General features: G+C 47.7%; 1 protein-coding gene across 1 annotated transcript in view; it reads right to left on the bottom strand.

Moving 5' to 3' along the window:
• Nucleotides 1–25,661, bottom strand: part of LOC129846407 (cdc42 effector protein 4-like) — a 38,063-nt gene extending 12,402 nt beyond the window's left edge. Inside the window, exon 1 of the mRNA XM_055914337.1 lies at nt 25,319–25,661. The gene's annotated coding sequence lies outside the window, so the exon portion shown is untranslated. The remainder of the gene's footprint in view (nt 1–25,318) is intronic.
• Nucleotides 25,662–26,153: the final 492 nt, after the last annotated feature.

Below are 26,153 nucleotides of genomic sequence, written 5' to 3'. Positions count from 1 at the left end.
GCTCCACAGCTTCACCCTATCACCCATGTACTGACCTGCTTCAACCTATCACCCATGTACTGACCTGCTCCAGAGCATCAACCTATCACCCATGTACTGACCTGCTCCACTGCTTCAACCTATCACCCATGTACTAACCTGCTCCACTGCTTCAACCTATCACCCATGTACTGACCTGCTCCACTGCTTCAACCCATCACCCATGTACTGACCTGCTTCAACCCATCACGCATGTACTGACCTGCTACACAGCTTCAACCTATCACCCATGTACTGACCTGCTCCACAGCTTCAACCTATCACCCATGTACTGACCTGCTCCACTGCTTCAACCTATCACCCATGTACTGACCTGCTCCACAGCTTCAACCTATCACCCATGTACTGACCATGTACTCCACTGCTTCAACCCATCACCCATGTACTGACCTGCTCCACTGCTTCAACCCATCACCCATGTACTGACCTGCTTCAACCCATCACCCATGTACTGACCTGCTCCACAGCTTCAACCTATCACCCATGTACTGACCTGCTCCACAGCTTCAACCTATCACCCATGTACTGACCTGCTTCAACCCATCACCCATGTACTGACCTGCTCCACAGCTTCAACCCATTACCCATGTACTGACCATGTACTCCACTGCTTCAACCCATCACCCATGTACTGACCTGCTCCACAGCTTCAACCCATTACCCATGTACTGACCATGTACTCCACTGCTTCAACCCATCACCCATGTACTGACCTGCTCCACTGCTTCAACCTATCACCCATGTACTGACCTGCTTCAACCCATCACCCATGTACTGACCTGCTCCACAGCTTCAACCTATCACCCATGTACTGACCTGCTCCACAGCTTCAACCTATCACCCATGTACTGACCTGCTCCACAGCTTCAACCTATCACCCATGTACTGACCTGCTCCACTGCTTCAACCTATCACCCATGTACTGACCTGCTCCACAGCTTCAACCCATCACCCATGTACTGACCTGCTCCACTGCTTCAACCCATCACCCATGTACTGACCTGCTTCAACCCATCACCCATGTACTGACCTGCTCCACAGCTTCAACCTATCACCCATGTACTGACCTGCTCCAATGCTTCAACCCATCACCCATGTACTGACCTGCTCCACAGCTTCAACCTATCACCCATGTACTGACCATGTACTCCACTGCTTCAACCCATCACCCATGTACTGACCTGATCCACTGCTTCAACCCATCACCCATGTACTGACCTTCTTCAACCCATCACCCATGTACTGACCTGCTCCACAGCTTCAACCTATCACCCATGTACTGACCTGCTCCACTGCTTCAACCTATCACCCATGTACTGACCTGCTCCACAGCTTCAACCTATCACCCAAGTACTGACCTGCTCCACTGCTTCAACCTATCACCCATGTACTGACCTGCTCCACAGCTTCAACCTATCACCCATGTACTGACCTGCTTCAACCCATCACCCATGTACTGACCTGCTCCACAGCTTCAACCTATCACCCATGTACTGACCTGCTCCACAGCTTCACCCTATCACCCATGTACTGACCTGCTCCACAGCTTCAACCTATCACCCATGTACTGACCATGTACTCCACTGCTTCAACCCATCACCCATGTACTGACCTGCTTCAACCCATCACCCATGTACTGACCTGCTCCACAGCTTCAACCTATCACCCATGTACTGACCTGCTTCAACCTATCACCCATGTACTGACCTGCTCCACAGCTTCAACCTATCACCCATGTACTGACCTGCTCCACAGCTTCAACCCATCACCCATGTACTGACCTGCTCCACTGCTTCAACCTATCACCCATGTACTGACCTGCTCCACAGCTTCAACCTATCACCCATGTACTGACCATGTACTCCACTGCTTCAACCCATCACCCATGTACTGACCTGCTCCACTGCTTCAACCCATCACCCATGTACTGACCTGCTTCAACCCATCACCCATGTACTGACCTGCTCCACTGCTTCAACCTATCACCCATGTACTGACCTGCTTCAACCTATCACCCATGTACTGACCTGCTCCACAGCTTCAACCTATCACCCATGTACTGACCTGCTCCACAGCTTCAACCTATCACCCATGTACTGACCTGCTCCACCCTATCACCCATGTACTGACCTGCTCCACAGCTTCAACCCATCACCCATGTACTGACCTGCTCCACTGCTTCAACCCATCACCCATGTACTGACCTGCTCCACTGCTTCAACCCATCACCCATGTACTGACCTGCTCCACAGCTTCAACCCATCACCCATGTACTGACCTGCTCCACTGCTTCAACCCATCACCCATGTACTGACCTGCTCCACTGCCAATCCCTGTATCTGATCACGCTGCTGTCTTTTCCTTTCTTTACTCCAGTCAGGCTTTACTCCTCACTCCTTCCAGAACTCTCTCCTCCTCGCTCTGCTCTCATAACACATTTACAAAGTCTCGGTTTAGGATGGGTGGGGGTAGTGGGGGGGAAGCCACAGATTTTGACTGCCGAGGTTTCCTGGTAGCAGGCAGCAGGGTGCAGCCCAGCAGAGCCGTCGACCTCGTTCTCGCTCTCTCTCCCAGGCTCCGCCCCTCTGCCAGTTCGAGGCATAGCCTCAATCCACTTCCTGTTTACAATGCCCTCACCTGCTGTTGTCTCCACGGCAACCACAGTCCTGCTGCTTCTGTCTCCGTGGTTACCAGCCCCCCCCCCCCTGCAAGGCAAGCGGATGACCCTACTTCCTGTCTGTGTGAATGTCTGAGGGCTGCAGAGGCATCAGGTGTGTGTGTGTGTGTGTGTGTGTGTGTGTGTGTGTGTGTGTGTGTGTGTGTGTGTGTGTGTGTGTGTGTGTGTGTGTGTGTGTGTGTGTGTGCAATGCAGAGGCATCAAGCGTGTGTGTGTGTGCGTGTGTGTGTGTACATGCAGAGGCATCAAGCGCGTGTGTGTGTGTGTGTACATGCAGAGGCATCAAGTGTGTGTGTACATTGCAGAGGCATCAAGTGTGTGTGTACATTGCAGAGGCATCAAGTGTGTGTGTGTGTGTGTACATTGCAGAGGCATCAAGTGTGTGTGTACATTGCAGAGGCATCAGGTGTGTGTGTGTGTGTGTACATTGCAGAGGCATCAAGTGTGTGTGTGTGTACATTGCAGAGGTATCAGGTGTGTGTGTGTGTGTGTACATTGCAGAGGCATCAAGTGTGTGTGTGTGTGTGTGTGTACATTGCAGAGGCATCAAGTGTGTGTGTGTGTGTGTGTGTGTGTGTACATTGCAGAGGCATCAAGTATGTGTGTGTGTGTGTGTGTGTGTGTGTGTGTGTGTGTGTGTGTGTGTGTGTGTGTGTGTGTGTGTGTGTGTGTGTGTGTGTGTGTACATTGCAGAGGCATCAAGTATGTGTGTGTGTATGTGTGTGTGTGTGTGTGTGTGTGTGTGTGTGTGTGTACATTGCAGAGGCATCAAGTGTGTGTGCTGCAAAAGGCATCAGGCTTCAACCAAAAAGCTTTGCATGCATGCTAACACACGGTCCTCTTCCCGGTCTACGCCAGATGCCCTCTTCCCGGTCTACGCCAGATGCCCTCTTCCCGGTCTACGCCAGATGCCCTCTTCCCGGTCTACGCCAGATGCCCTCTTCCCGGTCTACGCCAGATGCCCTCTTCCCGGTCTACGCCAGATGCCCTCTTCCCGGTCTACGCCAGATGCCCTCTTCCCGGTCTACGCCAGATGCCCTCTTTCTTACAAGAAGTCCTTTGAGCAGTGAAAAGCCATAGCTTGCTGGTCCCTGGTTTGGAAAAGACCCGAGAAACACTGCACTGATATACACCACAAGTAATACATTTGATACGATACCCACTTCACCTTGACTTGCTTTTCTTGGTACACACTTGCACAGCATGTTAAAAACCCTGACTAATATAGTGAAAGTATATGAGTAGTCTCCTGATGTCAGAGAAATCCATTATGACAGCGACTGCACATATGTTGGCAGCCAGATAGATCTAATAACACCAGCCATGTTATGGAACAACATCCGTCTAGCTGTAGTGAGTAAATAAACGTCTGTTTTAGTTTCCATGACAAGTGATGTTTCTGTTGATAGGCTGGTCTAAAACACACAAACACAGGGGCTACAGCGGATACATACCCAAACACGTTTGTTGTTACCCAGCATCCTCCACTGACATGCTTGTATGGAAAGAAAATGGAAGCAGGAATAATTGAAAGCATGCCTGACAAAGAGATCTGTATATTTATGAGACACTGCTTCTGGGTGGCATGATGATGATCTGACAGGAAAGCAACCAGTACATGAAAGAAGTAGTAAGCCCTCCCTCCCTCTACTCCACCCTTGAGGACTCAAGCCCTGCATTAAAGGCACCGACATGGGGACCCAGGTGTTAGGTTTACTACAATCTCTACTCGAGAATCTGAGGATTGCGCTGTCGTTTTTTTGTCACAAAAAAGGGGGGCTCCTTGTAATACGCCCCGGCATTCGACTGACTTCTTTACTGCGTGAACATTTTGACGCGTCTCAGGCCTTCCACAGACGTGGGGCAGTGTTGTCGCTTGGTTCCTTGATCTGATCTATACAGTATATAGGCTAATCATCAAAGAAGCCTATTTTGCATTGATAACCAAATATAATCTCAGCGAATGTTCAAACAGTAAACCAAACAACAAGAATGTAACTTATTCATTTTGTACATAATGTTGCCGCTACCGTCTCTTATGACCAAAAATATTTTCTAGACTGTGATTCAGGACTGCGATTACTCACTAGCAGACTAGCAGAAATCCTCTTTTTCCTTTCACGACTCTGACGAGCCCGACACGAAGGATATGCTGCTTCCTCGGGAACAGGCCCCAATCCCCGTGAAGAGGCGGCGGAGAAAGAGGGGCCGAAGGTCCGGCTGCCTTCTGAGAATTCGCAGGCGATCTAATAAAACACCCACTTCCCTCCATTCTGCTAGTAAACATGCAATCTTTGGACAATAAAATGGACGAGTTATTGGGAAGATTAAACTACCAACTGGACATTAAAAAATGCAACATCTTATGCTTCATGGAATCGTGGATGAACGACGACAATATCAACATACTGGTTATACGATGTACCAGCAGGATAGAACAGCGGCGTCTGGTAAGACAAGGGGCGGCGGTCTATGTATTTTTGTAAACAATAGCTGGTGCACGATATCTAAGGAAGACTCAAGCTATTGCTCGCCTGAGGTAGAGTTTCTCATGATAAGCTGTAGACCACACTACCTACCGAGAGAGTTCATCTTTATACATACCACCACAGTCAGAGGCTGGCATTAAGACAGCATTGAATGAGCTGTATTCCGCCATAAGCAAACGCTCACCCAGAGGTGGCACTCCTAGTAGCTGGGGACTTTAATAGAGGGAAACTTAAATCCGTTTTACCTCATTTCTATCAGCATTTTAAATGTGCAACCAAAGGAAAAATAACTCTGGACCACCTATACTTTACACACACAGACGCAAACAAAAGCTCTACCTCATCCTCCATTTGACAAATCTGATCATTATTCTATCCTCCTAATTCCTGCTTACAAGCAAAAATTAAAGCAGGAAGCACCAGTGACTAGATCAATAAAAAAGTGGTCAGATGTATCAGATGCTGAGCTACAGGACAGTTTATCTAGCACAGACTGGAATATGTTCCGGGATTCCTCCAATAGCATTGAGGAGTACACCACATCAGTCATCGGCTTCATCAATAAGTGCGTCGATGATGTCATCCTCACAGTGACCGTACATACATATCCCAACCAGAAGCCATGGATTACAGGCAACATCCACACTGAGCTAAAGGCTGGAGCTGCCGCTTTCAAGGAGCGGGACTCTAACCTGGAAGCTTCTAAGAAATCCCGCTATGCCCTCCGACTAACCATCAAACAGGCAATGCAACAATACAGGACTAAGATCGAATCATACTACACCGGCTCTGACACTCGTTGGATGTGGCAGGGCTTGCAAACCATTACAGACTAGCACAGCCGAGAGCTGCCCAGTGACATGAGCCTACCAGACGAGCTAAACTACTTCTATGCTTATTTTGAGTATAATAACACTGGAATGCATGAGCGCAACAGCTGTTCCGGAAGACTGTGTGATCACACTCTGTGCAGCCGATGTGAGTAAGACCTTTAAACAGCTCACCATTCACAAGGCCGCAGGGCCAGACGTATTACCAGGACGTGTACTGCGAGCATGCGCTGACCAACTGGCAAGTGCCTTCACTGACATTTTCAACCTCTCCATGTCCGAGTCTGTAATACCAACATGTTTTAAGCTAATTACCATAGTGTTCTTGGGCACATGGACTAATGTAATGGTATAACTTTAATACGTCCCCTCGCCCCGACCTCGGGCGCGAACCAGGGACCCTCTGCACACATCAACAACAGTCACCCACGAAGCGTCGTTACCCATCGCTCCACAAAAGCCGTGGCCCTTGCAGAGCAAGGGGCAACACTACTTCTAGGTTTCAGAGCAAGTGACGTAACTGATTGAAACGCTAGTAGCGCGTACCCGCTAACTAGCTAGCCATTTCACATCCGTTATACTAAGTTAACCTGCCTAAATGACTACCAACCCGTAGCACTCACGCCAGTAGCCATGAAGTGCCTTGAAAGGCTGGTCATGGCTCACATCAACACCATCATCCCAGAAATCCTAAACCCACTCCAATTTGCATACCGACCCAACAGATCCACAGATGATGCAATCTCTATTGCACTCCACATGGCCCTTTCCCACCCGGACAAAAGGAACACCTATGTGAGAATGCTATTAATTGACTACAGCTCAGCGTTCAACACCACAGTGCCCTCAAAGCTCATAAATAAGCTAAGGACCCTGGGACTAAACACCTCCCTCAGCAACTGGATCCTGGACTTCCTGACGGGCCGCCCCCAGGTGGTAAGGGTAACAACACATCTGCCACGCTGATCCTCAACACAGGGGCCCCTCAGGGATGCGGAATCAGTCAGCTCCTGTACTCCATGTTCAATCATGACTGCACGGCCAGGCACGTCTCCAACACCATCATTAAATTTTCCGATGACACAAGTGGTAGGCCTTATCACCGACAGCGACGAGACGGCCTATAGGGAGGTCAGAGACCTGGCCGTGTGGTGCCAAAACAACAACCTCATTGACCGGGCTGCAGTGGAGCAGGATGAGAGCTTCAAGTTCCTTGGTGTCCACATCACCAACAAACTAACATGGTCCAAGTACACCAAGACAGTCATGAAGAGGGCACGACAAAACCCATTCCCCCCCAGGAGAAAATACTTGGCATGGGTTCTCAGATCCTCAAATCATCCTGACTGGTTGCATCACTGCTTGGTATGGCGACTGCTCAGCTTCCGACCGCAAGGCACTACAGAGGGTAGTCAGAACGGCCCAGTGCATCACCGGGGCCAAGCTTCCTGCCACCCAGGACCTCTATACCAGGAGGTGTCAGAGGAAGGCCCTAAAAATTGTCAAAGACTCCAGCCACCCTAGTCATAGACTGTTCTCTCTGCTACCGAACGGCAAGCGCCAAGTCTAGGTCCAAGAGGCTTCTAAACAGCTTCTACCCCGAAGCCTTAAGACTCCTGAACATCCAATCAAATGGCTATTTGCAGTTCCCCCTTTTACACCGCTGCTACTCTGTTGTCATCTATGCATTATCACTTTAATAAAACTCTACCTACAAGTACAAACTACCTCAAATAACCGGTGCACATTGACTCTGTATCGGTAACCCACTGTTTATAGTCTCGCTGTTGTTATTTCACTGCTGCTCTTTAATTACTTGTTACTTTTATCTCTTATCTGTATTTTTTTAAACTGCATTGTTGGTTAGGGGCTCGTAAGTAAGCATTTCACTGTAAGGTGAAATGGTGTATTCGGCGCATGTGACTAATACAATTTGATTTGATTTTAAAAGGCTAGCAAGCTTGTTATGTTTTTACCCAGGTGAAGCCAGCTAGTTGGGCTGCCAGCTAGTCGGGCTGCCAGCTAGTCGGGCTGCCAGCTAGCTACTACTAGCAAGCTTGTTATGTTTTTACCCAGGCTAAAGCCAGCTAGTCGGACTGCCAGCTAGTCGGGCTGCCAGCTAGCTACTACTAGCAAGCTTGTTATGTTTTTACCCAGGCTAAAGCCAGCTAGTCGGGCTGCCAGCTAGTCGGGCTGTCAGCTAGTCGGGCTGCCAACTAGCTACTACTAGCAAGCTTGTTTTGTTTTTACCCAGGCTAAAGCCAGCTAGTCGGACTGCCAGCTAGTCGGGCTGCCAACTAGCTACTACTAGCAAGCTTGTTTTGTTTTTACCCAGGCTAAAGCCAGCTAGTCGGGATGCCAGCTAGTCGGGCTGCCAGCTAGCTACTACTAGCAAGCTTGTTTTGTTTTTACCCAGGCTAAAGCCAGCTAGTCGGGATGCCAGCTAGTCGGGCTGCCAGCTAGCTAGTACTAGCAAGCTTGTTTTGTTTTTACCCAGGCTAAAGCCAGCTAGTCGGGATGCCAGCTAGTCGGGCTGCCAGCTAGCTACTACTAGCAAGCTTGTTTTGTTTTTACCCAGGCTAAAACCAGCTAGTCGGGCTGCCAGCTAGTCGGGCTGCCAGCTAGCAAGCTTGTTATGTTTTTACCCAGGCTAAAGCCAGCTAGTCGGGCTGCCAGCTAGCTACTACTAGGAAGCTGTAATGTTTTTACCAAGGCTAAAGCCAGCTAGTCGGGCTGCCAGCTAGTCGGGCTGCCAGCTAGTCGGGCTGCCAGCTAGTCGGGCTGCCAGCTAGCTACTACTAGCAAGCTTGTTATGTTTTTACCCAGGCTAAAGCCAGCTAGTCGGGCTGCCAGCTAGCTACTACTAGGAAGCTTGTAATGTTTTTACCAAGGCTAAAGCCAGCTAGTCGGGCTGCCAGCTAGCTACTACTAGCAAGGGAAGGCGAATCATTCATAAGCAAATGCCATTCTATAATACACTTTTGCGAAAGGGTTATAAACCACAATTTGCAAAGACCAAGACCCCTCTTTCACTGCAAATGTGGGTAGCTGTACAAGACTGTGTGTGTGTGTGTTGAATGTCAGATCATCAGTTGAGATGTTTCACAGTACCCACAGTATGTTCTGCATGGTTCATCTCTCTGACATCCTGCTAGCTCAGGCCCCATAATTCACTTCTGGATCAAAGGTCAGGGTCGTGCTGAGTGAGTTGGGGTGTGGGAGGAAGGCATGTTTAGTCTGAATGTCTCTCCACCCTTTTCGATCTTTCTTTCTCATCTCTCTCGCTCTACCTCTCTCTCTGAACATTGTGAAATATGGTTTGCAACATACAGACTTGGGGATATTCCAATATGTAAATCCCATAGGGGATAATTAATACTTTAGTACAGTGGTGACAGAACACTGTAATCTATGAATGTCCATTAAAGTACAGACACCCCAGCTGTTTCTCTTCTCTGTGTTTTGGCCCACGTGACATGGATGTTGCATTTTGTCAAAGAGCATGTGTGTGTGTGTGTGTGTGTGTGTGTGTGTGTGTGTGTGTGTGTGTGTGTGTGTGTGTGTTGTAAACGTGTGTTTGAAATGTCAATTCCCAAGCAGTGACCCCCGAGTTCCCACGGCGACTCACCAACAGCCTTCACACACACACACACACACACACATTCCAAACCATCCCTAAATATGTTCCTCTTTTCCTGATCATGTGACATCTGGTCAGGAAATCACATTCTGGAATTCCAGAGGGTTTTCCCAACAGTATTCTTACCCCTGGGAACGCCATGGAAACGCCGTGCTAACTTTGTCTGCTTCCCAAAGGGCACCCTATATAGTGCACTTCTTTTGACCAGAGCCCATAGGGCCCATCACTATACAGGAAATAGGGTGCCACATGCACTCTAAATGTTAGGTGTTGATAGGTTACAAGACAGAATGATCAACATATAGGTCTGAGGAGGGTTATAAACCTGACTGTGGTATATTTCTGCTTCATTAAGAGCCAACATTATGGAGAAAGAAAGCCCTGAACACGAAGGCATCATGAGAAAGGGCAATGAGTGGGTTCCACAAGGCTTTAACTTTCAGCTTCCTCTAAAGCAACAGATTTCCTCCACTTGAATCAGAGTGAATTAGAGGCAAAACACACTTGGCTTGATTGAGTTGAAAGACAAATGCTGTTGAGTTGTACTGTAGTTACTAAAATAAGTTATTCCGTCAACCACTGTGAGGAAATGACAGCAGTAACAGTCGCTGTGGGAGCTGTAACCTGAGTTACGAGGAGAAACATTCACTAATCTCCATTCATAAATAACACTGTGCATTACGTTTTACAACCCTCTACTGAATACCTCATCCACTTCTTCAGATTACAGAACTCTGCATTACTAACAGCCCGGATTCATTAGAGGGAGTATTTTATACAGCTTCCTGGGTTTCAGGACTGACATCATTCTTCACATCCTTTCAATACACTCACACACCATTCATAAACATGACTCCTACATACCATTTCCCTAATTGACTATTGACAATACTTGACACACTTCCATGATAATCAATTCTTCCAGAGTGTATCCCCCTCCCCCACCATGCGGCCCCTCCAACCCCAGAGAAGGTGGGATCACCCTCCCCCACCATGCGGCCCATCCGACCCCAGAGAAGGTGGGATCCCCCCCATGCGGCCCATCCAGCCCCAGAGAAGGTGGTATCCCCCTCCCCCGCCATGCGGCCCATCCAGCCCATCCAGCCCCAGAGAAGGTGGTATCCCCCTCCCCCGCCATGCGGCCCATCCAGCCCCAGAGAAGGTGGTATCCCCCTCCCCCTCCCCCACCATGCGGCCCATCCAGCCCCAGAGAAGGTGGTATCCCCCTCCCCCTCCCCCACCATGCGGCCCATCCAGCCCCAGAGAAGGTGGGATCCCCCTCCCCCTCCATGCGGCCCATCCAGCCCCAGAGAAGGTGGTATCCCCCTCCCCCTCCCCCACCATGCGGCCCATCCAGCCCCAGAGAAGGTGGTATCCCCCTCCCCCTCCCCCACCATGCGGCCCATCCAGCCCCAGAGAAGGTGGGATCCCCCTCCCCCTCCATGCGGCCCATCCAGCCCCAGAGAAGGTGGTATCCCCCTCCCCCTCCATGCGGCCCATCCAGCCCCAGAGAAGATGGTATCACCCTCCCCCACCATGCGGCCCATCCAACCCCAGAGAAGGTGGTATCCCCCTCCCCCACCATGCGGCCCATCCAATCCCAGAGAAGGTGGGATCCCCCTCCCCCACCATGCAGCCCATCCAACCCCAGAGAAGATGGTATCACCCTCCCCCACCATGCGGCCCATCCAACCCCAGAGAAGATGGTATCACCCTCCCCCACCATGCGGCCCATCCAACCCCAGAGAAGATGGTATCACCCTCCCCCACCATGCGGCCCATCCAACCCCAGAGAAGATGGGATCCCCCTCCCCCACCATGCGGCCCATCCAACCCCAGAGAAGGTGGGATCCCCCTCCCCCACCATGCGGCCCATCCAACCCCAGAGAAGGTGGCTGAAGCTGGGCTGTGGCACTCAGTCAGTCTGGACAGTCAGTCTGGAACCAATAAAAACTACTGACGTGGATGGAGTGATGAAAGGATGACCTGAGGGCATGGGGGGGGGGGGGGGGGGGGGTCGCATATGGCCCAATACACAAGCCCTGGAAATAGGGACCGGCTATGGTGGCTAGGCAGGCTTGTTCTAGATGTTCATTCTACACAGGCATGGGTTACCCTAGACTGGGTTTCAAGAGATCTGCCTCTTGGCCCAATACACAAGCCCTGGAAATAGGGACCGGCTATGGTGGCTAGGCAGGCTTGTTCTAGATGTTCATTCTACACAGGCATGGGTTACCCTAGACTGGGTTTCTTCAGAGATCTGCCTCTTATCCCAGTCATTCCCCAGACTGTTGGACATAAGACCAGACTAGAATAGTCTTCTTCAATCTTTTACAGTAGACTCCTCTAGCTACTGATGACATTGGAAGTTTCCAGACATCGGTGACCTGGGTTATATTACACCATTTAGAGACCTGCCACTAGTCCCAGTAATTCCCCAGACCGTTGGTCTCTGCTAGATGTCGGTCTCTACTGCACCAAGTAACTTGGCAGGCTGCTGGGGCTGCGCCAGAGTCCTAGCAGGCTGCGCCAGAGTCCTAGCAGGCTGCTGGGGCTGGGCCAGAGTCCTAGCAGGCTGGGCCAGAGTCCTAGCAGGCTGCTGGGGCTGGACCAGAGTCCTAGCAGGCTGCTGGGGCTGGGCCAGAGTCCTAGCAGGCTGCTGGGGCTGGGCCAGAGTCCTAGCAGGCTGCTGGGGCTGGGCCAGAGTCCTAGCAGGCTGCTGGGGCTGGGCCAGAGTCCTAGCAGGCTGGGCCAGAGTCCTAGCAGGCTGCTGGGGCTGGGCCAGAGTCCTAGCAGGCTGCTGGGGCTGGGCCAGAGTCCTATACATGTATCTAGAGGTTTCTGTCTGAACGTTCTGAGAGTGCCACTTTCTCCTCAGTAGCCAAGTGATAAGGCTCTGTAGCCACTGCCACACGTCCAAGTTGCACGGTTTATTTCTGATAGGTTTTCAAACCTATGAAGATGTCCAGTGAAAGCAGATACGGCATTTGTTTGACACCACAATACCGACTTGGATGCACACTATTCCGAACGCTAATCAATAATAACATGTGAAATTCACTGCTGTGTTTTGTTTGTTTACGGCAGGTCATTTCATAGGGAACTGTCCCTCTAGTGTTGTTACATCACCAACATCTAGAGAATAAAGGCATTACCATGGCAGCCGTTCTCAAACCTGGCCAAACTCTTAATGTATGCCTCTGGGTCGTGCTACACAGCCACTTACCGGAGCTGAACGTCCCATTTAGACGAGGAACAGCCCATTATCTCTCCATCAGACCAACAGGGTGGGACCATGCAGACAGCAGCACAATAATGACTTACAGTCCGGTCCGTCATTCAAATGGAGCATGTTGCACTTTCAAGAAATGCTCATTTTCGATGAATCATTGGTGGCCAAATAGATGTTCTATATTTAGAAGTCTGTCTAGGATAAACTGTCATGACGTACAAAACAGGCCTTTCTGTTGGCTAGACTGATGTCCAGAGTATATAGGCCAGAGTCAGACTAAATGTAGACCACAGTGTGAGCTGGTTACTCCTCTGTCTCTCCTCACACCTCCACCCACACAGAGGTGTGTGTTGTGAACCCTGCAGTGTGTGAACCAACCCTGTGGTGTGAACGAAGGTCGTAGTGTTAAACCATAGTGCTGCCATCACCTCCAACCATCAGTGCTCACCTAACGTGTGTGTGTGTGTGTGGTCATCAGCATTGCTCGTGTCACACCTCCCACACAGACAACAGAGGGAGGCAGCGTGTTCTATGGAATGCTGCTCTCTCCTCTCAGTCAAGATCCAAGAGAGACAGTTAGGAACATGTTTCTACTAGTTTATGGCTGAGTTTCAAATAGCAGCCTGTTCCCTATATAGTCCCCTACTTCTGACCAGAGCCCTATGGGGCCTAGTGCACACTATGGGCGATCCTGCATGGGTTGAAAGGATAAGCCTGAAAGATAAACAAAGTGTGTTCAACTATGGCTTGTTGTTACAAAAGGTGTTGATTGTAAGGTCAAAAGTAGTGCACTAAAACGGGGGAATGGGGTGCTATTTGTGACGTAGACTCCATGTGCTGTGACCTCTGTCCTGTTACTAAGCTGCTGTTTAAACACTGACAAGAACTGCAGGTGACTAAACCTCCAAAACATCACCAGGAAGAAGGAAAAGAATTACAGAGGAACGGGGTCAGGGAGGGAGGAAGAGAGGGACGGTGTCAGGGGAGGGAGGAAGAGAGGGACGGGGTCAGGGGAGGGAGGAAGAGAGGGACGGTGTCAGGGGAGGGAGGAAGAGAGGGACGGTGTCAGGGGAGGGAGGAAGAGAGGGACGGGGTCAGGGAGGGAGGAAGAGAGGGACGGGGTCAGGGAGGGAGGAAGAGAGGGACGGGGTCAGGGAGGGAGGAAGAGAGGGACGGGGTCAGGGGGGGAGGAAGAGAGGGACGGGGTCAGGGTGGGAGGAAGAGAGGGACGGGGTCAGGGAGGGAGGAAGAGAGGGACGGGGTCAGGGAGGGAGGAAGAGAGGGACGGGGTCAGGGGGGGAGGAAGAGAGGGACGGGGTCAGGGGGGGAGGAAGAGAGGGACGGGGTCAGGGGGGAGGAAGAGAGGGACGGGGTCAGGGGTGAGGAAGAGAGGGACGGGGTCAGGGAGGGAGGAAGAGAGGGACGGGGTCAGGGGGGGAGGAAGAGAGGGACGGGGTCAGGGGGGGAGGAAGAGAGGGACGGGTTCAGGGGGGAGGAAGAGAGCGGGACAGCAGTGGATTCTTCCGTGGTGTTCTCACACGGACACCTTTCTTGTTTAGTGTTTTACGTATCATAGACTCGTCAACAGAGATGTTAGCATGTTCCAGAGATTTCTGTAAGTCTTTAGTTGACACTCTAGGATTGTTCTTAACCTCATATCTTGGTTAAACTATCCCCAATTCAATGGAATTGCAACCCTCTGCAATCACAGTGCACTCTTCCATCCATCACATGTGCAGCTGATTCAAGATCTTGCACACTAATGAGATGCTATTGAGCCCACACTACTACATGGTCAGAGCCAAGGACTACATGCTTTCTGGTATGTTTTGATTACAATACTGGGTGGGGTAAATATCTACTTGACATTCATGATGTTTTGTTAACTAGTAAATAGTAGCCTACAGCAAAGTATTTTTAAATTATTTCTAACTTGTTAACAATTTCTGCTAGTTAGTTTTTGCTACCATGTGGGTTTTAGCTTGCTTGACCCTGCTAACTGAGGAGTGTTAATTCACCCGTTTCCATATGTTTAATTTTTAAAACATTTATCTTACAAAGGAGTTGTTTAATCTAACTGCTTAACTATTTATCTATTTGTGTAGTTGTATGTGAGGTTTTTTACTAATTTTTTCCTAATCTTTACAGGAAAATGTGGAGACATTTCACTGCAGCTAATGTAGACAGAAAAGCTGTGTACATCTGCAAATACTGTGCCAAATCATATGGGAAGAATGCAACTAAGATGCAGAATCATCTGGCCAAGTGCATAAAGTTCCCTCAGCGCTCACAACCTCTGACAAAAGTCCCTCTTACTTCTATTCGAGGTGGAAATGATGAATCAGACACCTTATCAATAGCAACAGCTCATGGTCCACCTGGAATCAGAAGTATATTTGACTCAATGGAGGAACGTAGTCAGATAAATGCTGATGAATGTCTTGCTCGAGCTGTGAATGCAACTGGTTCACCTCTGATGCTCACAGGCAATGTGTATTGGAAGAGATTTCTGAATGTTCTACACCCAGCATACACCCCTCCAACCAGACATGCTTTATCTACTCATTTGCTGAATTCAGAGTTCAAGTGAAGGTCATGCAAATCTTAGAGAAAGCAGACTGTATTGTAATCGTCTCTGATAGGTGGTCAAACGTTCGTGGGCAAGGAATAATTAGCTACATCATCTCCACCCCTCAACCAATATTCTACAAGAGCACAGACACAAGGGACAACAGACACACTGGTCCCTACATTGCAGATGAGCTGAAGGCAGTCATCAATGACCTTGGACCACAGAAGGTATTTGCACTGGTGACTGACAATGCTGCAAACATGAAGGCTGCTCGGTCTAAAGTGGAGGAGTTCTACCCTCACATCACACCCATTAGCTGTGCTGCTCATGCATTGAATCTGCTCCTCAAGGACATCATGGCACTGAAAACAATGGATACACTCTACAAGAGAGCCAAGGAAATGTTTAGGTATATGAAGGGTCATCAAGTTATAGCAGCAATCTACCTCACCAAGCAAAGTGAGAAGAATAAGAGCACCACATTAAAGCTGCCCAGCAACACCCATTGGGGTGGTGTTGTCATCATGTTTGACAGTCTCCTGGAGGGGAAGGAGTTTCTCCAAGAAATGGCCATATCACAGTCTGCCGATATGGACAACCCCATCAAGATGATCCTCCTGGATGATGTATTTTGGGAGAGAGTGGTAAACAGCCTCAAACTCCCGAAACCTATAGCAGTAGCCATTGCACGGATTGAGGGAGACAATGCCATCCTGTCTGATGTTCAGACTCCGCTTGCAGATGGCAGGGCAGTACGGATTTCTTCTCTTACCACTTCACTGTTGCTCCAAGCAGAGGAAACTGCAGTTCTGAAATACATCAAAAAGCGTGAAGACTTTTGCCTGAATCCCATACACGCTGCAGCCTACATGTTGGACCCCAAGTATGCTGGCAAGAGCTTCCTGTCTGGTGCAGAGGTTAACCTGTTGAGGATGGGGGCGCTGTTGAGACTATTTATGCTAATTGGGTAATTTTTGAAACGGCTTCCCACAAAATCCTTGATCGTACAATATGCATATTATTATTGGATAGAAAACAGTCTATAGTTTCTATAGGAGTTGAAATTTTGTCTCTAAGTGGAACAGAGCCCATTCTACAGCAATTTCCCTGACATGGAGTCAGATTTCAGAAATGTTGGCCACTGTTCTGAAGTCAGTTAAAAGGGCACTGTTATTGCTATGACTATACGGACACTTCTTACGTCTTCCCCTGGATGCCTTTACGTGATGACGATTCCAATGGGGTCGATTGCGCGTTCACAGGCCCTACAAATTAAAAAACCCTGTAGCTAGCAAGTCTTTTCTTGGTGCGTAACGCGCGTGGAGGACACCGACCGCTCCTGTTCCAAGCGTTAGTTTAGCCTGTTATATTTCTCCGGTCATCTTTTCACTCGTTATAGGAGTTAAAAACATCATAAGGTAGTTAATTTAAAGCGTTTTATAGCAATTTATATCCGTTTAGTGCGATTTTGGGACATTTATTTTTTAAACGATGTGAATAGCTGGGCACGCTTTTCAGTTCATCCCGAACGCAGTTGGCATTTCCACATGGCAAGAGGACAGCTTTCCACCAAAAGACGATTACTCCCAAGAAAGGATCCTTTGCCCAAGATACTGATGGAAGAACAGCTCAAAGTAGGACATTTTTATTATGATAAATCGTGTTTCTGTCGAAACATTTTAGTGGCTTAGGACGCCATGTTTTTTGACGTAGCTTCGCTTGGCGCAAACTGTATTGAAAAGTAAGGATAAATTAAAAAATGTAATTCCGCAATTGTATTAAGAATTAAATTGTCTATCAATCCCTGTCCACCCTATATTTTTTAGTCACGTTTATGAGTATTTATGTATAAGAGTAGATCACTGTCTAAGTGGCGCAAGGACATTTTCTGACCAGCTGAGCTACATTTCACATTGTCTAACCATGATTTTGGTGGCTAAATATAAACGTTTTCGATCAAACTCTATATGGAATGTGTAATATGATGTTACAGGAGTGTCATCTGAAGAATTCTGAGAAGGTTAGTGAAAAAATTAATATATTTTTGGCGATGTTGACGTTATCGCTCACTTTGGCTAGAATCAATGCTGGGCTGCTATGTGCTATGTGCTATGCTAATATAACGATTTATTGTGTTTTCGCTGTAAGACACTTAGAAAATCTGAAATATTGTCTGTATTCACAGGATCTGTGTCTTTCGATTCGTGTATGCTGTGTATTTTTACGAAATGTTTGATGATTAGTAAGTAGGTAAACACGTTGCTCTAAGTAGTTTTTCTATTCCATTTGTGACGGTGGGTGCAATTGTAACCTATGCCATCTACCTGAAATATGCACTTTTTTCTAACAAAACCTATCCCATACCATAAATATGTTATCAGACTGTCATCTGATGAGTTTTTTTGTTGGTTAGGGGCTATAAATATCTTAGTTTAGCCAAATTGGTGATGGCTACTGGTGTTGGTGGACAAATAAAAGAGGGTGGATTATGCTAATGTGTTTTTAGGTAATAGATGTACATCTTTACATATTGTGTCTTCCCTGTAAAACATTTTAAAAATCGGACATGTTGACTGGATTCACAAGATCTGTGTCTTTCATTAGCTGTATTGGACTTTAATGTGTGAAAGTTAAATATTTTAAAAATATATATTTTTTGAATTTCGCGGCACTGGTTTTTCAGTGGGGGGGGGGGGGGGGGTGCCGCTAGCGCCACGCTGATCCTAGACAGGTTAACAGGGCCTATAGCGTCTATCACTACAGTGTCTTGCCACCTTGGTGTGGATGAGGGCAACGTTCTTGGCAGTCTGGCGAAGTACACTTCCAAGCAAGGGCTTTGTGATGGAGATGCAATATGGCAGTCGTGCCAACATATCAGCCACCTGGCGGAAGGGACTTTGTGGATCTGAGGCTCTTTCCTGTTGACTACATCATTCTCCAAATCCCACCAACATCAGCCGCCTCAGAGCTCAGCTGGTCCTTGTTTGGGAACACACACACACCAAAGCACGCAACAGGCTGACCAATACAAGGGTTGAAAAATTGGTGGCCATCCGGGCAAATTTGAGGCTTTTTGAGCCTGACAACGAGCCATCCTCAACAAGGTTGGAAAGTGACAGTGAAGATGAGGCCTCAGAGTCTGATGTTCAAGAGGTGGACATTGAGGAAGTCCAGGGAGAAGACATGGAAGCCTGAGAGGAAGACAACCAAAGCTTTAGTTTCTAGACCATCATTTTACAGATGCATGTTGAAAATGTTTTTGGGAGATGTGATGGATCATTGGGGATCTTTCAATATTCCCTTTTTGTTGTTCAGTGACATCATCTCATGTGAAGAGTCAACTCATTTAATTAAAGTTCAATTCATAACTAAATTGTTTTTTTAAATTTATATTGTAAGTATTTAATCATTTGCAATTATGTCTACTTATGATAAGGTAAACGGTTTGTTTTGTCTCCATATATGGTAAGGTAAATATATCCAATGCAAAAAACATCTACATTTAAATTGTATAAATATTATTTAGCATATATTTCCATTAATTCCCACGGAAAGTTTCCACCTCTGAATATTCCCCAAAATGTGCCAACCTACTAGTGAATATCAAACAAACATTTTGTGAGTGTATTTTTAATTAGGGCAGGGCAGCTCTAACAATCATCTCCAATCTGATTGACTGGACTCCAGGTTAGCTGACTCAAAAGAGCTTGGAGAAGTCATTAGCCTAGAGCAGGGGTGTCAAACTCATTCCACGGAGGGCCTAGTGTCTGCAGGTTTTTGGTTTTTCCTTTCAATAAAGCCCTAGACAACCAGGTGTGGGGAGTTCCTAACTAATTAGTGATGTTAATTCATCAATCAAGTACAAGGGAGGAGCGAAAACCCGCAGACACTCGGCCCCCCGTGGAATGAGTTTGACACCTGTGGCCTAGAGGTTCACATACTTTTCCAACCTACACTGGGAATGTTTAAATGATCTATTCAATATAGACAATAAAAATTATAATTTGTGTGTTAATTAGTTTACTCACACTGTGTTTGTCTGTTGTTGTGACATAGATGAAGATCAGATCAAATCTGATGACCAATTAATGCAGAAATCCTGGTAATTCCAGAGGGTTTATACTTGTTCTTGCCACTGTACACAAACACACACGGGCGTTATATTTAATTAACTCTGCAACTAACTATTCACTTTTTTCTCAACTGGCACCAGTTTGGCGACCAACCCATTTACAACAAAGACAGTGATATAGTAGGATAAATAAACGTGTTTACAGAAAACTAAAAGGATATTTCATGCTGAAACCCTCATTAAATACCAATGATATTCACTAAGTTGGTTTGTATTCAGGATAATGATTTACAGCTTTGTTGTTCTATTATTTTTAATATTTTTAAATCTGATATCTTTGAATATGTGACATGCGATAAGGCCACACAGAGGGACAGAGATAATTACACACATCTGTACAAATCTGAAGGACCCAAAAGAGACACTAAATGTCTTGTGAAAAAAGTACATAAAATCCTTGAACGTTACCAAAACACTGGTAGTTTACTGGTAAACGGTGACAGTAATATACCCTCCATTTGCAAGCAGTGCACAGAGTGATGTAATGGCAGTGAGCGTGGCATCTAGAAGTAAACAGGCAGAGGCCTTCAGAGGGGCCACCTCCCTCCATGGCATCTAGAAGTAAACAGGCCTTCAGAGGGGCCACCTCCCTCCATGGCATCTAGAAGTAAACAGGCCTTCAGAGGGGCACCTCCCTCCATGGCATCTAGAAGTAAACAGGCCTTCAGAGGGGCACCTCCCTCCATGACATCTAGAAGTAAACAGGCCTTCAGAGGGGCCCCCTCCCTCCATGACATCTAGAAGTAAACAGGCCTTCAGAGGGGCACCTCCCTCCATGACATCTAGAAGTAAACAGGCCTTCAGAGGGGCACCTCCCTCCATGACATCTAGAAGTAAACAGGCCTTCAGAGGGGCTACCTCCCTCCATGGCATCTAGAAGTAAACAGGCCTTCAGAGGGGCACCTCCCTCCATGGCATCTAGAAGTAAACAGGCCTTCAGAGGGGCACCTCCCTCCATGGCATCTAGAAGTAAACAGGCAGAGGCCTTCAGAGGGGCTACCTCCCTCCATGGCATCTAGAACTAAACAGGCAGAGGCCTTCAGAGGGGCCACCTCCCTCCATGGCATTTAGAAGACTTACTACACAGCCTAAAGAGAGCGGGCACACTGAGGGTGAAGGAAATTAGAACAGAGTGGAACTCAGGAACATTCAAGGAATATCCAAATGCATTCTAATTCTCAGCCATCTAAAATGATACACTTGGAGGTTTTATCAGAGGTAAGATATGGGGGATGGATAGTTTTCCTTCTTAAAATGACTGCTGTCCTTAGTTCCTAAACCACAAGGCTTGGCCTTCCAGTTCACCAGCTGGACCAAAGACTTGACCTCATTGGTTGAACTAATTGGTGAACATCTGAGACACACATCCATGGCTGTTGAACTGTGTTCTGCACAGTGCTAAAGGAATGTTCCTAATTACACTAGAAAGATAAGTTAACTGACATCAGTTAGCTCTACATGGCAATTACTGGTGACACACACTGTGGCGGTACAGGGGAGTGTGTGTGTGTGTGTGTGTGTGTGTGTGTGTGTGTGTGTGTGTGTATATATAAAGGTCTGGGGCCACAGGAAGGGCAGGGGGAGTAGGAGTCTCCCATCTCAACAGAAATTAACTCACACATCAATCCACACTCTAAACAAACAGACACTAATCTAAAACAACCAGCAGCAATAAGGTTTTAATGATGTTGTATTGTACTTCTAAACTGTACTGTGAGTGTGGCAGCTTCCTGACCTTTCACTGTTACCTGTACTTTAGATGCATCAGAATGTTGACACTCATCTTTTCAGAGCAAGCAGAGGACCGTATGACGACGAGAGAGCGCAGAGGACCGTATGACGACGAGAGCGCGCAGAGGACCGTATGACGACGAGAGAGCGCAGAGGACCGTATGACGACGAGAGAGCGTAGAGGACCGTATGACGACGAGAGAGTGTAGAGGACCGTATAACGACGAGAGAGTGCAGAGGACTGTATAACGACGAGAGAGTGTAGAGGACCGTATAACGACGAGAGAGTGTAGAGGACCGTATAACGACGAGAGAGTGTAGAGGACCGTATAACGACGAGAGAGTGTAGAGGACCGTATAACGACGAGAGAGTGTAGAGGACCGTATAACGACGAGAGAGTGTAGAGGACCGTATAACGACGAGAGAGTGTAGAGGACCGTATAACGACGAGAGAGTGTAGAGGACCGTATGACGACGAGAGAGTGTAGAGGACCGTATGACGACGAGAGAGTGTAGAGGACCGTATGACGACGAGAGAGTGTAGAGGACCGTATAACGACGAGAGAGTGTAGAGGACCGTATAACGACGAGAGAGTGTAGAGGACCGTATAACGACGAGAGAGTGCAGAGGACCGTATAACGACGAGAGAGTGCAGAGGACCGTATAACGACGAGAGAGTGCAGAGGACCGTATAACGACGAGAGAGTGTAGAGGACCGTATAACGACGAGAGAGTGTAGAGGACCGTATAACGACGAGAGAGTGCAGAGGACCGTATGACGACGAGAGAGTGTAGAGGACCGTATGACGACGAGAGAGTGTAGAGGACCGTATAACGACGAGAGAGTGTAGAGGACCGTATAACGACGAGAGAGTGTAGAGGACCGTATAACGACGAGAGAGTGTAGAGGACTGTATAACGACGAGAGAGTGTAGAGGACCGTATAACGACGAGAGAGTGTAGAGGACCGTATGACGACGAGAGAGTGTAGAGGACCGTATGACGACGAGAGAGTGTAGAGGACCGTATAACGACGAGAGAGTGCAGAGGACTGTATGACGACGAGAGAGTGTAGAGGACTGTATAATGAGTCAGATGTCCTTAGGACCCCAGATAGCAGCGGGTTGCTGAATAAACATTTCCTCTGGCTTGTGAACAAACTCTACTATCACGCTAGTATGTGTACACACACACACACAAACACACACACTATTATCAGGCCTGGAACAAAAGGGTCCCAGGAACAAACACAGTATTCACAGTGACATTTGAGACTCACCAAACCCCCTTGGAATGTAGATGTTGGGGCAACATAACAGGGGTTACATCAAGTCTGCTGTGTCGCAGTGAACTAACGAACCACAGCTCAGAGGTTAACTCCTGTACACATATCATGGACCTAGTTAGTTACTTAGTTAGAGACCTTTAGAACTGTGTGCCAAAAGCAAGAGAGGACAATACAGTCAAATGATGTCTGCATCCTAAACCCCCTATTCCCTAGCAGGATCTTATGTAGAGCACTATAGGGGACAGGGTGTCAGCTGGGATACAGACTATAGGGGACAGGGTGTCAGCTGGGATACACACTATAGAGGACAGGGTGTCAGCTGGGATACAGACTATAGGGGACAGGGTGTCAGCTGGGATACAGACTATAGGGGACAGGGTGTCAGCTGGGATACAGACTATAGGGGACAGGGTGTCAGCTGGGATACAGACTATAGGGGACAGGGTGTCAGCTGGGATACAGACTATAACGGACAGGGTGTCAGCTGGGATACAGGCTATAGGGGACAGGGTGTCAGCTGGGATACAGACTAGAGGGGACAGGGTGTCAGCTGGGATACAGACTATAGAGGACAGGGTGTCAGCTGGGATACAGACTATAGAGGACAGGGTGTCAGCTGGGATACAGACTATAGAGGACAGGGTGTCAGCCAATGACATAGACAGGGTGTCAAGGACAGGGTGTCAGCCAATGACATAGATGGATCCATTCCAACGTCAAAGCGTCACTGGTCGCTGAAAGACCCACTTCTAAGTGTTGAACTGGCAACTCAACATCAGTCAACCAGACTACAGGGTACAACCCTTCACCACATACTCAGTATCACTCAGCTAAGTGTCGCAGTCCGCAGACATTCCTAGGAGAAAATAACAGTTTATATTGGAATTTCCTGGAATGTCAACCCCCCATACACACATGTGCGCGTGCACACACACACGTTCTATGACAGAGTTCAGTTTAAAGCAGGATACATGGCCTTCCCCCCACAACACACACACGTTCTATGACAGAGTTCAGTTTAAAGCAGGATGCATGGCCTTCCCCCCACAACACAGTACATGGTGAAAGAGAACACAGTGGTTCACAGCTACCACACAGGAACACAGACACATGAAATGATCCATTCATTTAATGACAATTGAAACGTTTGATTAATCCGCCAATATTCTTGATTCAACAAAACATTTAGAAACCTGAGTGAAACTCGGGAGGCAACTACCTACATTTGTCCAATGAGAAACGATTGGTTTGGTTAAATTTTCCGTTGCACATTTTTTTTTATAAACGTTTAGCCCCAATAACCACACCCCCCCATGGTCCATTATGACAGGAGGACCAGAGAATCTGCGTCCCAAATGGATCCCTATGGGCCCTGGTCAGAAGTAGTGCACCGTATAGTTACTATGGTGCCATTTGGAACACAGACAGTAGAGGACTCCCAGCCAATGAGCTGGCCTGATGTCATGACCCTGACAGCCATGCCCAGTGACACAGATCTGGTTGCCATGTCAACAGTCTCTCTGGCTGGGAGGGTAATGGTTTGGGAGAATGGGATGCACATTGACCTGTGTACCAGAGCACACGCACACACACGACGAGAGGATAAACAGTAGGTGAAATGTCTGCTACGAAGTGTGTGTGTGTGTGTGTGTGTGTGTGTACACAGTTTTGGACTTAACAGGGTCAGTTTGTCCATTCTGTCACCAGTAGTTCCACTTTATCTAATGTCTGCTGGTTAATGATTGAACAATTCCCTGGCCTGAGATCCAAACTCACATCCACCAACACTGCAGAGTGAGTTGGCAAAAATGCATTTTCTCCCATTCTGTCAAATGCATGTTCTTTAAGAAAGTGCTCTGGTGCAACCAATTCATAGTTAGGCTATCAAAGAGGACGTTGTTCGTGGACGTGGTATGATGGAGTACATGAGAAAAGATATCACCGGAGTCACCATCACGCTCCCCTAGTCAACCTATCCAGGAGCTACAGCCCCACTGCCTTCAATACAACAGATGCTTTTCTTTTTAACATTATAAAAAAGTGAGTCGCACCATATTTCCTTGAATACCTCGAAGCTACACAACTTCTAAAGGAATCAGTGGAATATAAAGTTAAGAAATATGAAAATAATTACAAGTCCACTGAAAGCAGAATTCTAACAGAAAACCTAAAACACCGTCTTATTCTATTGATTTCAAGACGCAAAGAAAATGATCATGAACCCAGACACAGAAAAGGCAACAAAGTAACACGAGCCCATTTCTACTGACTACCGTCATTTTTGCAACATCGTTGCATTCAATAAACAGTCACCCGGCAGCGCCCAAAACCACTGCATGTTGCATTTGGCTGTTCTTTGTAATGTGAGGAATAATCTACACTCGACAGAAAGGGGATAACTACTCCAATTAAACTGTTAAAAAGAGAATCATGAAATGACCCTAGTTAAGCCCCGTTTCAACACAGCCGAGGATCACTGACGAGGGGACAATAAGTAGCCTGGTTGATGATTACAAAAGCGTCTCCCCTCCCAATGTTCACCCCCCGTGGTCCCCCCCTATCTGCGCTTCTGTCTGTTTGTAAGCTGCATGCACTATGATCAAGACGGAATAAAATATCTACAATTAAGTTATATTTTTTAAATGAATCTAATTTAAAGCGCATGCATAGGCCACGCGGAACTCACCGTGAAAAGCATCCCATTCACAAGGCTTTGATCCGCGTGACAGTTTCAACGGGCCCCCAGGTTCAAGACATGGGCGCGTTCATCACACAACAACGTTGGCTTGTCTTGTAGTAGGCTAGGCTCCGCTCAACAACGGGACCAGGCAAAATGTAGAGAATATATATCCTATCGACTCTTCCAAACTCCCAATTCTATTATTTTTCTTTTGAAAAAAACCAACACCAAAATAAGATAGTGAAGTTGTTTTCCAGAGTAAGATAGCAGCTATGATGCGTCCTCTGTGCTTCTGTCAGGCGTTGCTGTACACCGGTGCAACGTTCTGCGCGTTTCCACGCCTTTGGTGAGTCTGACCACGCCCCTCCCACATGGCGTCTTAAAGCGATAGAAGGTATTCTAGAATTAGGCTACTCTCACTTTACTGAGCCCGACAAAAGGCTCTGGGTGGGCACCCGCATGTTTTCCAAACGGAGATGGGCAATGAATGATTGTCACATTCAAATTTGTGTGTGTGTGCCAACGGGTACCATATCTCACACAGCCAAAGGGAGGGGAAAGGTAGGCCTATAGCCACATGACTTACTGCTAAGAGAGGGGAAAGGTAGGCTTATAGTCACATGACTTACTGCCCAGGAGGGGATAGGTAGGCCTATAGTCACATGACTTACTGCCCAGGAGGGGATAGGTAGGCCTATAGTCACATGACTTACTGCCAAGAGAGGGGAAAGGTAGGCTTATAGTCACATGACTTACTGCCCAGGAGGGGAAAGGTAGGCCTATAGTCACATGACTTACTGCCCAGGTGGGGATAGGTAGGCCTATAGTCACATGACTTACT

The sequence above is a fragment of the Salvelinus fontinalis genome, unplaced genomic scaffold (genome assembly GCF_029448725.1).
Source record: "Salvelinus fontinalis isolate EN_2023a unplaced genomic scaffold, ASM2944872v1 scaffold_0526, whole genome shotgun sequence".
NCBI classification, from domain to species: domain Eukaryota; kingdom Metazoa; phylum Chordata; class Actinopteri; order Salmoniformes; family Salmonidae; genus Salvelinus; species Salvelinus fontinalis.
Note: the sequence above shows the minus strand (reverse complement) of the source record. Positions and strands in the feature narration are given on the sequence as shown.